At 53.3% G+C, this 13393-nt stretch overlaps 1 gene segment (V, D, J or C); it reads left to right on the top strand.

Annotated features, from left to right (window-relative positions):
• Positions 1-13393, top strand: part of LOC127031863 (Ig gamma-3 chain C region-like) — a 214995-nt gene that overhangs the window by 78742 nt on the left and 122860 nt on the right.

Genomic DNA, 13393 nt, shown 5'->3' on the forward strand with positions numbered 1-13393 from the left:
CAGGGACTTACTGGCTGCCACTTCCAGCAGCTCCCATTGGCCCGGAGCAGCAATCCGTGCCTGGCGGGAGCCGCAATGGGCCGGACCTGTGGATGGGGCAAGTAAACACACTGGCCCGGCCCACCAGGGGCTTTCCCTACACAAGCAGCAACCCCTGTTTGAGAAACCCTGGACTATAACCTGATAAACTGGTTCAAATGACTCTTTGCAACTTTGAAGCTAACCACCTCTGCTATGAAACTGACCTAAGAACTCAATTCCTACCTTTATGCATGTATCTTTTAACCAGTACTGATTCTCTCACTCTTATCTTTTTTAATAAATTGTAACTTACTTCATAAGAATTGACTATTTGGGTAAGATCTGAAATACTCATTGACCTGGTGGGTAATGTCTCCAATCCTTTTGGACTGACAGAACTTTTATATGATGAACAAGATTTTCAGTAATCCTCATCCTGTCTGGGTGGGAGCTCAAGGCTGGGTTGCTTTAAGGGAGCTGTATTTCTGTCTTCTGGGTAATCAGTAAGGTATTGTAGAAGCTGTTTTGTTTCTAGTTTGGTGAATCTATCAGGATAACCACCAGTCTGGGGGATTGGCTGCCCCATTCTTTGCAATTTGTCCCGATTGTGTGATCTCAGCATGGCCCCCCCAGGGACCCCAGTCACTCTCCATGCAGGTACTTATACATATCATTGAAGCCAACTCTTGAATGTCTCTTTCATAAGCTCAACTGATTCAACTCCTCCTCTCTCTCACTGGAAGGTATTTTCTCCAGCCCTCTAATCATTTTTCTAGCTCTCTTTTGCACCCTCTCCAATTTTTCAACCTTCTTTTTGAATATTGGACAAGAGAATGGTCACAGTGCATGGGACCAATTGTCCAACTACCCCATTATCCTATCTTCCAACAGTGGCAGATACCAGATGCATCAGATGGAATGGCCAGAATGGGACAATGGTCAAATGATTAATCCACTGTCATACAGTCCCAGCAACTGACCATAAGAGGCTTAGGGACACCAAGAACATAAGATTGCATCAATGACCTGATTGGCTAATAGTCATTGATGGACCTATTCTCCATGAATTTATCAAATTCTTTTCTGAACCCAGTCATGCTTCTGGACTTCACAACATCCTTAGTCAACAAGTTCCACAGCTTGCCTCTGTTGTGTGATTGCTGTAAACCTGTGGCCATTTAATTTCATTGGGTGAACCATGGTTCTTGTGTTATGTGAAGGAGTAAATAACACTTCCTTTTGTCACACAAGTCATGAGAGTATCGACCTCTGTAAAATCCCCCCAGTTGTCTCCCTAGATGAACAGTCCCAGCCACTTTAATCTCTTCTCATATGGAAGCTGTTCCATAGCCCTGATCATTTCTATTGCCCTTCTCTGAACTTTCTCTATTTCTGTTCTATCTCTTTGGCGATGGGGTGACCAGAACTGTGCGCAGCAGTCAAGGTGTGGGCGTGCCGTGGATTTATACAGAGGCAATGTGGTATTTGCTGTCTTATTATCTGTCCCTTTCCTAATGATTCCCAACATGTCGTTACTGCTTCTGACCACTGCTGCACGTTCACCCCAGAACCGGATGCTGTATTCCAGTGTCAGTCTCCCCAGTGCCGTACTCAGAAGTGAAATCACTTTCCCTGGTCACCACCCCCCTGGTCACACATCCAGGGACAATGGGGACGGAGCTCGTGGCAAAGAAAGATCCTAACTCAGTCTCACCCTGATGCCTAGCTCCCTGCAGACATAACATCAGATTCCTGGGGGCTCTGCCTCTGCATCTTATGTGGTCAGGTGAGGACGCATCTGCTAGTGGTTCTGACGCCATAGCAGCCAGGGCTACATTGCTAGACAGATGCGATGGTTAAGATGCTAGTCTTGGAGATGGGAAATCAGGGCTCTATTCCCATCTCTCCCACTGACCTGCAGTGTGACCAGAGACAAGCCACATGGGCTGGGGTCTTTAAAGGACTCTTAGGCAGTTAGTTGCCACTGAAATAAATTCATAATTCCAAGGGGAGTTGGGCATCTCACCCCTCTGAGCATCCCAGATATAATCCTTTTGTGCCAAAATATCCCCTCCCAGCCTTTCTGTGGACAGGGATGGACAGCTAGACTCATGACACTGCATGAGGATGGATGGATGTTGTAGAAGCTAATATAGACAGATGACACTGCAGATGTTGGACGGATGGACAGGATTGCAAAAGGGAGAACAGACAAACTCAGATATTGCCAACCGAAATATGGATAAACAGACATAGTGCAGAGAGAGAGATTTGCAAGTGAGCAGGAAAATGGACAGCTAGTAAAGAGGGGGAAACAGACACAAGTACAGCAGAGGATAGAATGGATGGATAGATCCTGCCACAAGGAAACACCAAAGGGTTATTGGTGAGGGATGAGAACCAGGAGTCCTGGCTGCCAACCCTGACACAACCCCCCTGCTATAACCCACTAGACCCCCACACACACACTCTGCCCCCAGAGCTGGAAAAAGAACCCAGGAGTTCTGACTCTCCATCCCCTTCTCTCTCATTAATTTGCACATTTCATCCCACACACAAATGTGTAACACCCAGTCTCACTGAGCTGAAACCGGATCAGAGCTGGTGACCCCTAGAGACAAAAGGATCCATGTCCCATTCACTACACCCTGAGCCAGGCAGATTGGGGCAAGTGTCCCCTACAGGGGAAAGGCTGAGTTCTAACCTTGAATCTTGCGGATGGTCTTGACAATGGCCGACGGGATGTCTCGGTGTTTCATGGTGCAGGTGAACTCCTCCCCCGCCTGCCACTCCTCCACGCACACCCGCAGGATGCTGGTTGCACTGTAGGTACCATCTTCCTGCAGCACCGGATCCCTGGAGACCACGGCCAATGGTCCCCCGCTACCCCGGTTCCAGGAGACCTCCAGGCTGCTGGGGTCTACATGCCGCTCACCAAACAACTGATGGTGGCGTTCTGCGCTATGTAGAGGTCCTCCAGGGAAGGCAGAAGGAGAGACACCTTCAGTGGGTGTTGATTACAGTTGCTGCCACCTGGTTGGGGGCAGGAGGCAACGTTGAGGGCTGGAATGAGCCAATACTTAGGAGGCACCAGCTGATAAATAAGTACCTCTGTCTGAGGGGAGCAAAGCCGAGGGGCTGTTTGGGAAGGGCCCGAGGATCATTGGGGTGGGAAATAGGGCACTGGCTTCCCTGATGGAAGGGGCACGATCCTCATCTCATGGGGCATCAGGAATAATGGCTGAGGTTTTCCAACACACCCCGGGATTGGGATTGGGATTCCTGGGTCCCATTATGATTATTTGGGTCTCTGGGTCCCATGAGCAGATCTGAAGGCCTCTGGCTGCCATGGGAGAAAGACTCATTGGTGAAATCACGGCAGGGGACAGACCTGACACGTTTGCTCAAATCAGGGTCCTTCCAGTCTCAAATTCACGAGCCCAACGAAGATGGCAGAGATGACAGCTGGGACACAGAGAGGAGAAACGACCTGCCCATGGTAATTCCTGACTCCTTTCCCCCATCCTCTAACCACTAGCCCCCACTCCCCTCCCACAGCTGGGGATAGAACCCAGCAGTCCTGGCTCCCAGCCCCCTGCTGGCACTACTAGATCCTGCATCCAGAGCTCAGGACACAACTCACGTCCCCTAAACCCCTCCCCCTACACAGGCTGAAGGTGCTCTTTACATTTCACCCCAGTGATATTCCGGCTGCTGGTCTCCCAAAGTCCCTCAGGGTTGTGACCACAACTCTCACTGCAAGCCGATGTGGGAGTTGAGAGCGTGACTCCCTTTGGAAACCCCAGCATTGAAGGCTGAACTGGTGCTAGCTCCCTCACTAGCCCCTGGGGTAATGGGGGGCCCTGGCCATATTGGGATGAACAACCCTCTCGTCGCCCTTTGGAAGCTTCAACTCACATTTCTGTGACTTCACCTTCACCTTCACCCTGTCATTCAGCGTCATGTGCCACACCAGGCAGAAATCCTGGGGCCCTGCTTCTCCTTCCCCCGTGGGCCTGGCCACTCTCAAGATGCTCCGGGTGGAGTAGGCCTCACCAGATCTGACACAGGGCCACTGCTGTAGTGGGAGGCAGGGACTATGGAGCTGTTGTGCTCCCAGCAGAGGTTGACGTCTGCCGGGAAGAATCCAGTGACGTCACGGAGGAACGTGTGGAAATCTTTCTTCCCTGGAGTTTCCTCTGGGTCCAGGCAGGAGACAGTGGCTGAGACAGTAGGTGCGTGGGCACCGTAGGCTGGAAGGGACAGAGATGTGAGATGAAGCTAATTTCTCTCCCAGGGATGGAATGTGTCTCCTCTTAGTCCCTTGGTGGAACATGTGAGGGGTGGCCAACCTTGGCCATATTTATTATGGTATTTGCTGTTTTTCCTTAAATCCACAGCTTATGCTATGACCATGGAATCTCAGCTTTCATTTAGGGTCTATCCTCACTGGCTGTAAAGAAAAGTCTGAAAATATGATCCCCACTCACTCCCTTTGCTTCCTGACTCACAAACCAGGAAGCAAATAAAAGCAGCCCAACATTTATTAAAATTTCTAGATTTTTTGCACCTGTTTCACAACTTTGTGCTTTGAAAAATTGAAAAGGGCTCATAGAAGAGCCTCAATGATGATTCAGTAGCTGTAAATGAGAGATTTAAGGAGCTATATTGATTCAGTTCAGGGCAAACTGAAGATGTGACTTGAACAGTGTATGAATACCTTCCCGAGGAGAAAACATCAGGTACTAAAACAGAGTTTCTAAAACAGGGGTCACCGCTTGTGTAGGGAAAGCCCCTGGCAGGCTGGGCCGGTGTGTTTACCTGCCCCATCTGCAGGTCCCGCCGATCGCGGCTCTCACTGGCTGTGGATCCTGCTCCAGGCCAATGGGGGCTGCTGGAAGCAGCATGGGCCAAGGGACTTACTGGCAGCCGCGTCCAGCAGCTCCCATTGGCCTGGAACAGCGATCCACGGCCAGTGGGAGCCACGATCAGCCAGACGTGTAGATGGGGCAGGTAAACACACGGGCCCGGCCAACCAGGGGCTTTCCCTACACAAGCTGCGACCCCGCTTTGAGAAACCCTGTACTAAAAAGTTCTTTAATCTACCAGAAAAGGCAGAACAAGAACCAATGGCTGGAAACTGAAACCAGACACGTTCAAATTCGTTGTAAGGCAACAATATTAGAAGAAAACCATTAGAACAAACTATCAAGAGAAGTGGAGGATTCTCCATCTCCTGAGGGGTTCCAATCCAGACGGGACGCGTCTCTAGATGAAGCGTTAGTCAAAGACATGTTACTGGGCTTGACAAAGGGGTAAATGAGTGAAATACTCTGGCCAGGGAAACATGAGGTCTGACTAGATGACCTGATGATCCCTTCTGGTCTCAGACTCCATGAATCTACCTTTGATGGACCATCTTAACCATACTTTCTATCTTCTGTCCCTCATCACCTCTTATGAGGGCCCCAGATGAATCACCACTTTGAAAGACCCAGGAAACATCCACCAGATCCTCCTCTATTGCCTCACCTCCCTACTGGAGTCTAGTGAATTCCAAGGCCTTCATTTTCCATCGCAGAAGCTGGTCTGAGAACATGCACCCTGACTTATTGTGGTGGTGTCTACCGGCCCAGACTGAGACCACAACCCCCTCCTGCGAGCCGGCGAAGGGACGTAAAAGAGAGCCCCTGTTCCAGAAACAGACACCAGCTGAGAGAAACAAAGGACCCTTATGCCCACTTTGCAGGCTTGGGCACAGAGCGAGAGTAAAGTGACTTTGGCTGAGTTCACACAGGGAGTTAGGACTTACACGCGGACGTACTCACTTGTGTCCATGAGTGGCATATCCTGGGTGACTTCTCCAAAACAAGGAGGTGTCACTTTGCAAGTGAACTTGGTCCTGCTCTTCCATTACTCCAAGCTTATTTTGTGGGTGCTGGTGATGCTCTGGATCCCATTGCTTTGTTCCAGGTTTCCTGTCTCTGCATCAGAGCTGGCTTTCTCATCACTTCCCAAGCCACCTGAACATCTACCAAGCTATAACCCAGCACCCGGCATGTCACACAGGCTGTCTCCCCAGTCAGGTCATCGTAAGACGGCTCAGTGACAGAGACGGATGGAGCCACTGAGGCAGGCTCAGAAACACAAAGAACTTGTTTCAATAGGGAAAGACGGGCGGAAGACTCCATGAATTCCCTGCACCATGAAGGATACTACAGTGATGGGTGTTACAGAATCATAGAATACCCGGGTTGGAAGGGACGTCAGGAAGTCATCTAATCCAACCCCCTGCTCAAAGCAGGACTAATCCCCAGACAGATTTTTTACCCTAATTCCCTAAATGGCCCCCTCAGAGATTGAACTCACAACCCTGGGTTTAGCAGGTCAGTGCTCAAACCACGGAGCTATCCCTCCCCTCTTAGAGGGGGACTGTCAGTCCCCTAATTTGTGAACCTCAATTTCATGGGATGTTAGAAGGAAGAAAGATAGAAACCATTGAAAAAAAGCCTCTTTCTAGCTATCGACAATCCCGTAGCACTTTCTGTCTCTCCATCTACACTTTCCTGTGCAGACCTCCAGCTCTTTATTACTAATTATTCACGTACACACATCCCCTTTCTCCATCCATCCATCCATCAGACCTGTCTTTCTACCCAGCCATCACATCCATCTTCCCCTCCAGTCATTCCTCCTTCTATCCACAGTATCTAGCTCTCCATCCATCCAACCTCCATATCTTTCACTGCATCTATCCATCCCTCTCCCACCCACTCCTAGTATCCATCTCTTGATTGTATTTCTATGTCACCCTGGGATCTGGGCACAATCCCGCTTACCCTTAGATGAGGCTGGTTTTCAGGTAACCCTTCATCTCACCCCACCGTGCACGGCCACAGGCCCTCACCCAAGCACTTGCTGGTGTCGTGCATGGAGTACTCCGTTCCCCTCAAAGAGTGGGTCACTTGACAAGTGTAGATGTCCCCCTGCTTCCAGCTCTCCTTGGTGATGTTCACTCGGCTCTGGCCCACATAGGTGCCGTCTGTGCCCTTCCCAATGGAGAACTCCGTGGTGGGAAGATTCCTCTTCTCGCCGTTCACCAGACATTTCACTTTGGCTGCACCTGGGCTGAATCTCAGGAGGAGGCAAACCACCTCCAGCTGCTTCTCCATGATGTTGTGCTCACAGGAGGGGCCCAGGAGGCAAACCTCAGGATGAATAAGAGCCTCACATACTGGCAGCAGAGAGACAAAATGGATACCAGCTCAGAATCATGAATCAATTGCATTTGTACAGCACTGAGCACAATGTGCTCGAGTCCTGAATGACAACAGAGAGAGGAAAGTTTTACTTTTCCCCCCTTCCTTCCCTCGGCACCATTCCATCTCTCTATCACTCTGTCTATGTCATCGCCTTGTTTCCATCCATACTTCTGTATTTCCATTTGTCCACCCACCTAGCCAATGCTCCGTACCATCCATCCCTCTCTTTCACTCTCTCCATCTTTCCCTCGTCTCTGTCCATCCATACATCCATCCTTTTTCTTCGCTATCCTCCCTTCCATGGACTTTATCATTCTATCTCCCCCACTCCCTCTGACACTTTAGTGCACCCTTCTGCCTCAGTCCTTTCATCATTCTCTGGCACCCCAAAATAGCTCACCAATCGTGATCTCCACATCTATCTTTTTACGGGATGGGGTGTGCTCCACACTGCACTGGCAGGTGTTGGGTGCCAGGCCGCAGGAAGGGGCGGTGAGCTGGCTGAAGAGGGAGAAGGCCCTGCCACTGCTCTGTGCCGTGGCTGGGATGTCTTGATTCTGTTGGTCACTCTGCTGGAATTCCACTTGATGTCCACGGGCTCCGGGAAATAGCCGCTAGGCAAGTTACAGTCACCTCACAAGTGGGGCCCCCAGCTACATCATCACAACAGGGGAACAAAGGGAACACAGAGGAGGCTTGTGGGAGCTCTGTCTGAGAGAAAGGCAAGTCAGGATGTTCAGAACTGAGAATCCTAAACCCAAAAAATGGTGGGACTCCAACCTCAGAAGCGGTTCTACAGAGCTTGGCATAAAACCCAGGAGTCCTGGCCGTCAGCCCTCTCACCTCTCCACTCCACCACACCCCGCTCCTTCCCAGAGCCACAGATAGACCCCAGGAGTCCTGGCTCCTAACCCCCTACACACACAAACCCACTAGATCACTCAGTCCTTTAAGAGCTTGTGATGCATACAGAGAGATGTGCTGAAGGAAACATCTGAATAGCTATCATCGCACTATCCTTCCCTTTCCAGGTCAGTCTATCCCAGACCTATCGTTAGAACGGGGCAGGGCTGGGAGCCAGAACTCCTGGGTTCTGGCCTTGGCTCTGGGAAGGGACTGGGGTCTTGTGGCTTAGAACTGGGGGGGGGGCTGGGAACCAGAACTCCTGGGTTCTGTCCCTGGTTCCAGGACAGCAGTAAAGGCTGGTTCTTCACACACATGCACCCCATGGCAGGTTCTCTAAAAGGCCTCACCCTCACCCCCCAGAGACTTCAATCTTTTCAGAGGTCTGCAGGCTCCATGACCAAATCTCTGGTGAGACGCAGCAAACGACCAATAGGGGCCGAAAAGGGGAAGTTGAGACAAGTGACAGTTGTTTTTTCACCCCAGTGTTTGCCCCCATCCAATCCAATTTTCACACCTTCTCGCCAGCTTCAACACTGACAGCTCCTGCGTGGGCGTCACTGAGTGATAATAACCTATAATTATCTTTGGTGACCATTTGGGGGAAGAAGAGGGGATGCCCAACAGGCAAAGAAACCTCAGATGAACAATCCGACTGACACAGACCTCAGTGGGATGCAGGGACACAACTCCCCGGTCTACAGTGCTGGGCCGCGACCCACCATGGCTGAGAATTTGGTGAGTAAATTAGAGGAAAGTGGCTGCTAGTGGGGTGAGTACAGGGGGTCTTTTAACTCCGTCAGAATGAGCCCTTTAGAGAAGAAAACTTTATAGAGAGAGGAGTAGGACTCTTGGGCTCTCTCCCCAACTCTGGCAGGGGAGTGGGGTCTGGTGTTGGGGGAGGGGGCCGGAAGCCAGGACTCCTGGGTGCTCTCCCAAGCTCTGGGAGGGGAGTAGGAGCTAAGGGGTCAGAGCAGGGGGCTGGAAGCCAGGACTCCTGGGTTCTCTCCCAAGCTCTGGGAGGGGAGTGAGAGCTAGGGGGTCAGACCAGGGGGCTGGAAGCCAGGACTCCTGGGTTCTCTCCCCAGCTCTGGGAGGGGAGGGGAGGGGAGGGGAGGGGAGGGGAGTGGAGTTTCGTGGTTAGAGCAGGGTTGGGGGGTTGGAAACCAGGACTCCTGGGTTCTCTCTCCAGCTCTGGGAGGGCAGTGGGGTCTAGTGGATTAGAGCTGGGAGGCTAGGTGGGTAACACAGGCCAGGCTGTGCCCCTGCCCCCAGGCAGAGATGGGGGAACAGAGGTGCTTTTCTCACACTCCACTTATAAGCTGTGATAACAGCTTTGAAAGGGGTCCAGAGCTGGGCTAGCAGGGGGCTGCACATTAGGAGTGAGGAACACCAGCAGCGCTGCAGGGGAGCCCAGGGCTGGACTAGCAGGGAGCTGCACATAAGGAGTGAGGGGCACTGGCAGGGCTGCAGGGGAGCCCAGGGCTGGGCTAGCAGGGGATGCAGGTCAGAAGTGAGGGGACCCAACAGAGCTGCAGGGAAGCGCAGGGCTGGGCTAGCAGGGGCTGTGGGTCGGGAGTGAGGGGCACGGGCAGGGCTGGGCTAGCAGGGGCTACGGGTTGGGAGTGAGGGGCAACGGCAGAGCTGGAGGGCGCAGGGCTGGGCTAGCAGAGGGCTGTGGGTCAGGAGTGAGGTGCACCAGCAGAGTTGGGAGGGACAGGGATGGGCTAGCAGGGGCTGTGGGTCGGGAGTAAGGGTCACTGGCAGGGCTCGGAGGGGGCAGGGATGGGCTAGCAGGGGCTGTGGGTCGGGAGTGAGGGGCACTGGCAGGGTTGGGGGGCAGGGCTGGGCTAGGAGGGGCTGCCGGTTGGGAGTGAGGGACACTGGCAGGGCAGGGGGGGCAGGGCTGGGCTAGCAGGGGATGCAGGTCGGGAGTGAGGGGCACCGGTAGGACAGAGGGGGGGCAGGGCTGGGCTAGCAGGGGATGCAGGTCGGGAGTGAGGGACACTGGCAGGGAAGGGGGGGCAGGGCTGGGCTAGCAGGGGATGCAGGTCGGGAGTGAGGGGCACTGGCAGGGCTGGGGGGGCAGGGCTGGGCTAGGAGGGGCTGTGGGTCGGGAGTGAGGGGCACTGGCAGGGCTGGGGGGGCAGGGCTGGGCTAGGAGGGGCTGCCGGTTGGGAGTGAGGGGCACTGGCAGGGCTGGGGGGGCAGGGCTGGGCTAGCAGGGGATGCAGGTCGGGAGTGAGGGGCACCGGTAGGACAGAGGGGGGGCAGGGCTGGGCTAGCAGGGGGCTGTGGCTCAGGAGTGAGGACGATCAGCAAAGTGGGGGCAGCCCAGGGCTGGGCTAGCAGGGGGCTAAAGTTTGGGAGGGAGGGGCACCAGCAGAGCTGTGGGAGAGCTGTGGGCGTGTCAGGGCTGTGGTGGGTATCAGGGGGCTGCAGGTTGGGAGTGAGGGGCTCCGTCAGGGCTGGAGGGGGCAGGGCTGGGCAGGCAGGGGCTGTGGTTTGGGGGTGGGGAGCACTGACAGAGCTGGGTGGGGGAGGCCAGGACTGGGCTAGCAGGGGCTGCACATCGGTAATGGGGAAACCGGCTGAGTGGGGGGGGACCCCAGGGTTTGGCTAGCAGGGGCTGTGGGTCAAGACTGAGGGCCATTTGCAGACGTGGGGTGCTCAGAGTTGGGGGGCTGCAACTAGACATTCAGGGGAACAACTGAATACTTTTAAGGGGATTTTATTGTCTCCTATCTTTAGCCCAGTAATAAATAGTGGCAAACAAAATCTTTCTAAACTGAGGCACAAATTTCCCCTTTGGCATGTCCCTTGTCAGAGGTAACCCCTGAACTCACCGAGTGCAGGAACGCGTCTCCCTGAGCCGGCCCTGCCTCCCTCCACCAGCTCTGTGCTCACACTCCATGCTGAGAGCCGGGCGGGGGGATTCCCAGCACACCTAGATGTGAGCTCAGCTGCCTGGGGCTGGACGTAACCGGCAGCTCAGAGGCAACAGCTCAGGGGTCAACTTCCTAACTTGGCCTTTGAGTTGAGATGGCTCCGTTTTTGCGGCGCACTCAGCTGGAGACGCATTGGGCTTCCTTAACGGGGGACAAGCTCTGACGTCTCTGGCTAAAGCTCACTGGAGATGCAGACCCCGGTAAGTGCACCCCAAGGCGCCTCAGTTTTGGGCACCTAGAAAGTGAGGCAGCTGGAATTCTTGGGAGATTTCTTCCGCAGAGTTTGGGAAAGTGTCCAGAAAATCTTCATCCCAATTGGTTAGATTCCGAGTGGTTTCTTGAGTGGGAACCTGGCTAGAAAGGTCGTGAGCTAGGGGTGGTGATAACCAGTCGACTACTGAGCTTGATGGGAGGGAAGGTTTTTTACCCTAACCCCAGGACTATGACCCTAAACCAAACCTTAAACCCAACTACTTAGACCCCGAACTCTGTCCTAGCTCCCTAACCATGACCCTAACCTCAGCATTTTAACCCCGACAGATGCACCCATTCCTTCACCTCAACACCCTAATCCTCATCCTTTCCCTAGAGTCCAATCTTCGTCCTTAACCATGGCTCTCTAACCCCTACTCCCTAACTCTGACCCTCTCTTCACACCCAACCCCTAACCCCAACGTCCCAACCTTATCCCCCAAACCCTGACTTCAGATTGCTCAGGCTGCAATGGTCCTGGGATCAGTAGAGCCCTCATTGTTATTTCTCTGTAAAGTTCCTGGCACAATGAGACCTGGTCCTAGACTGGGTTTTCTAGACCACTGTGATACAAGTACTAACGATCAATTATACCCCCAACTATAACCCCAGCTCTAACCCGAACCTCCCCATCTTGACCCTCTGAGCATCAGAGTTTTGGTGTCTCAAATCTGGTATCAAGAATTCCAACACAAGAACTATCAGAACTTGCAAATTAATCCCTTCTGTGAGGACCCAAGAGTCTCAGCAACTCCTCTGAGAAATGGCATCAGACCCGATAGGAATCTGATGGCTGAAAGGCTAGAAATCCAATCACAACAAGTTAAATACTGAACTTGAGGATGGAAGGGTATTGGACTTAAACCATTAAACCATCGCCCGTAATTCCATCTCTGCAACCTATAGCCCTTATCCCCAGCACCTGACCCTAACCCTAAATCCTCCTCCCCATGTATAATTATAACCCGAACTCTAACCTAAAGGGCCCATATGTCCCGGGTTCAATTGACAGTCCCAGTCTTTCTGAGGATATCTAACCATGTGTGTTTGAGCCATAGAAATGCTTACGAGCCAGCAGTGGCCATTGTTGTTACCACCTAGAAGGCTAATGAGAATATAACATTTAATATTCGTTCCCAAGCTAAAATCGCTAGTACAACAGGGTCTGTTTAGCACCAAGAGAACTGGGGGCCCTCATCCTGCTCAGTCTGTGACACAACCTGGAAGATGGGGGGCAGCCTATCTCAGGTGTCCACTTACACACAGACATTACTAAGACCTTGCAGCTATTAACAGTCTCACCCCAAACTGTGCTGTGTGAATGGAGCAGCGTGGGGCTCACTAGGGGCATTCTCCCCCGGCATTGAGTGCTGGCCCCAGTGCCAAGCTAGGGCCTGGTCTGCACAGAGCGGGGCAGGGCTCAGTGGGGCTGTGTCTCATGGCCTCACTCTCTCTCCCTTTGCAGCTAGCAAAACAGCCCCATCTGTCTTTCCCCTGACCTCCTGCACCAGCGAAGTCACCACCTCCCAGGTCACCTTCGGCTGCCTGGCCAAAGGCTACTTCCCCGAGCCGGTCACCGTGACATGGAGCCCGAATGTCAGCTCCTCGGGTGTGAGGACCTATCCCTCCGTGCTGCAACCTTCCAGCGGCCTCTACTCGCTCAGCAGCCAGGTCACCGTTCCGGCCAGCAGCTGGGAGTCCAACACCCATCGATGCACCGTAGAGCACCAGCCCACCCGCTCCAGCATCTCCAAGGAAATCCCAAGTAGAGACGCTGCGGCGCGGCCCGGGGAGGGAGCGGGGTGGGAAGGGCTGGGGTTGTCTCAGGTCCCTGCTCTGGTGACTGCTGCAGGGAGAGAGGATGGGAGCCTGCTGGTGCTGTGAGCTGATGGAGTCGCTGGGGTGGGTGGGTGGGTGGATGGAGAGAGACACCACAGAGCGATGGGAGGGAATGGGGACAGGTAGATGGTGTTGGGTGCAGAGAGCAGGGCGGGGGACTCAATAGGG

This window comes from Gopherus flavomarginatus, chromosome 11 (assembly GCF_025201925.1).
Source record: "Gopherus flavomarginatus isolate rGopFla2 chromosome 11, rGopFla2.mat.asm, whole genome shotgun sequence".
In the NCBI taxonomy this organism is placed as follows: domain Eukaryota; kingdom Metazoa; phylum Chordata; order Testudines; family Testudinidae; genus Gopherus; species Gopherus flavomarginatus.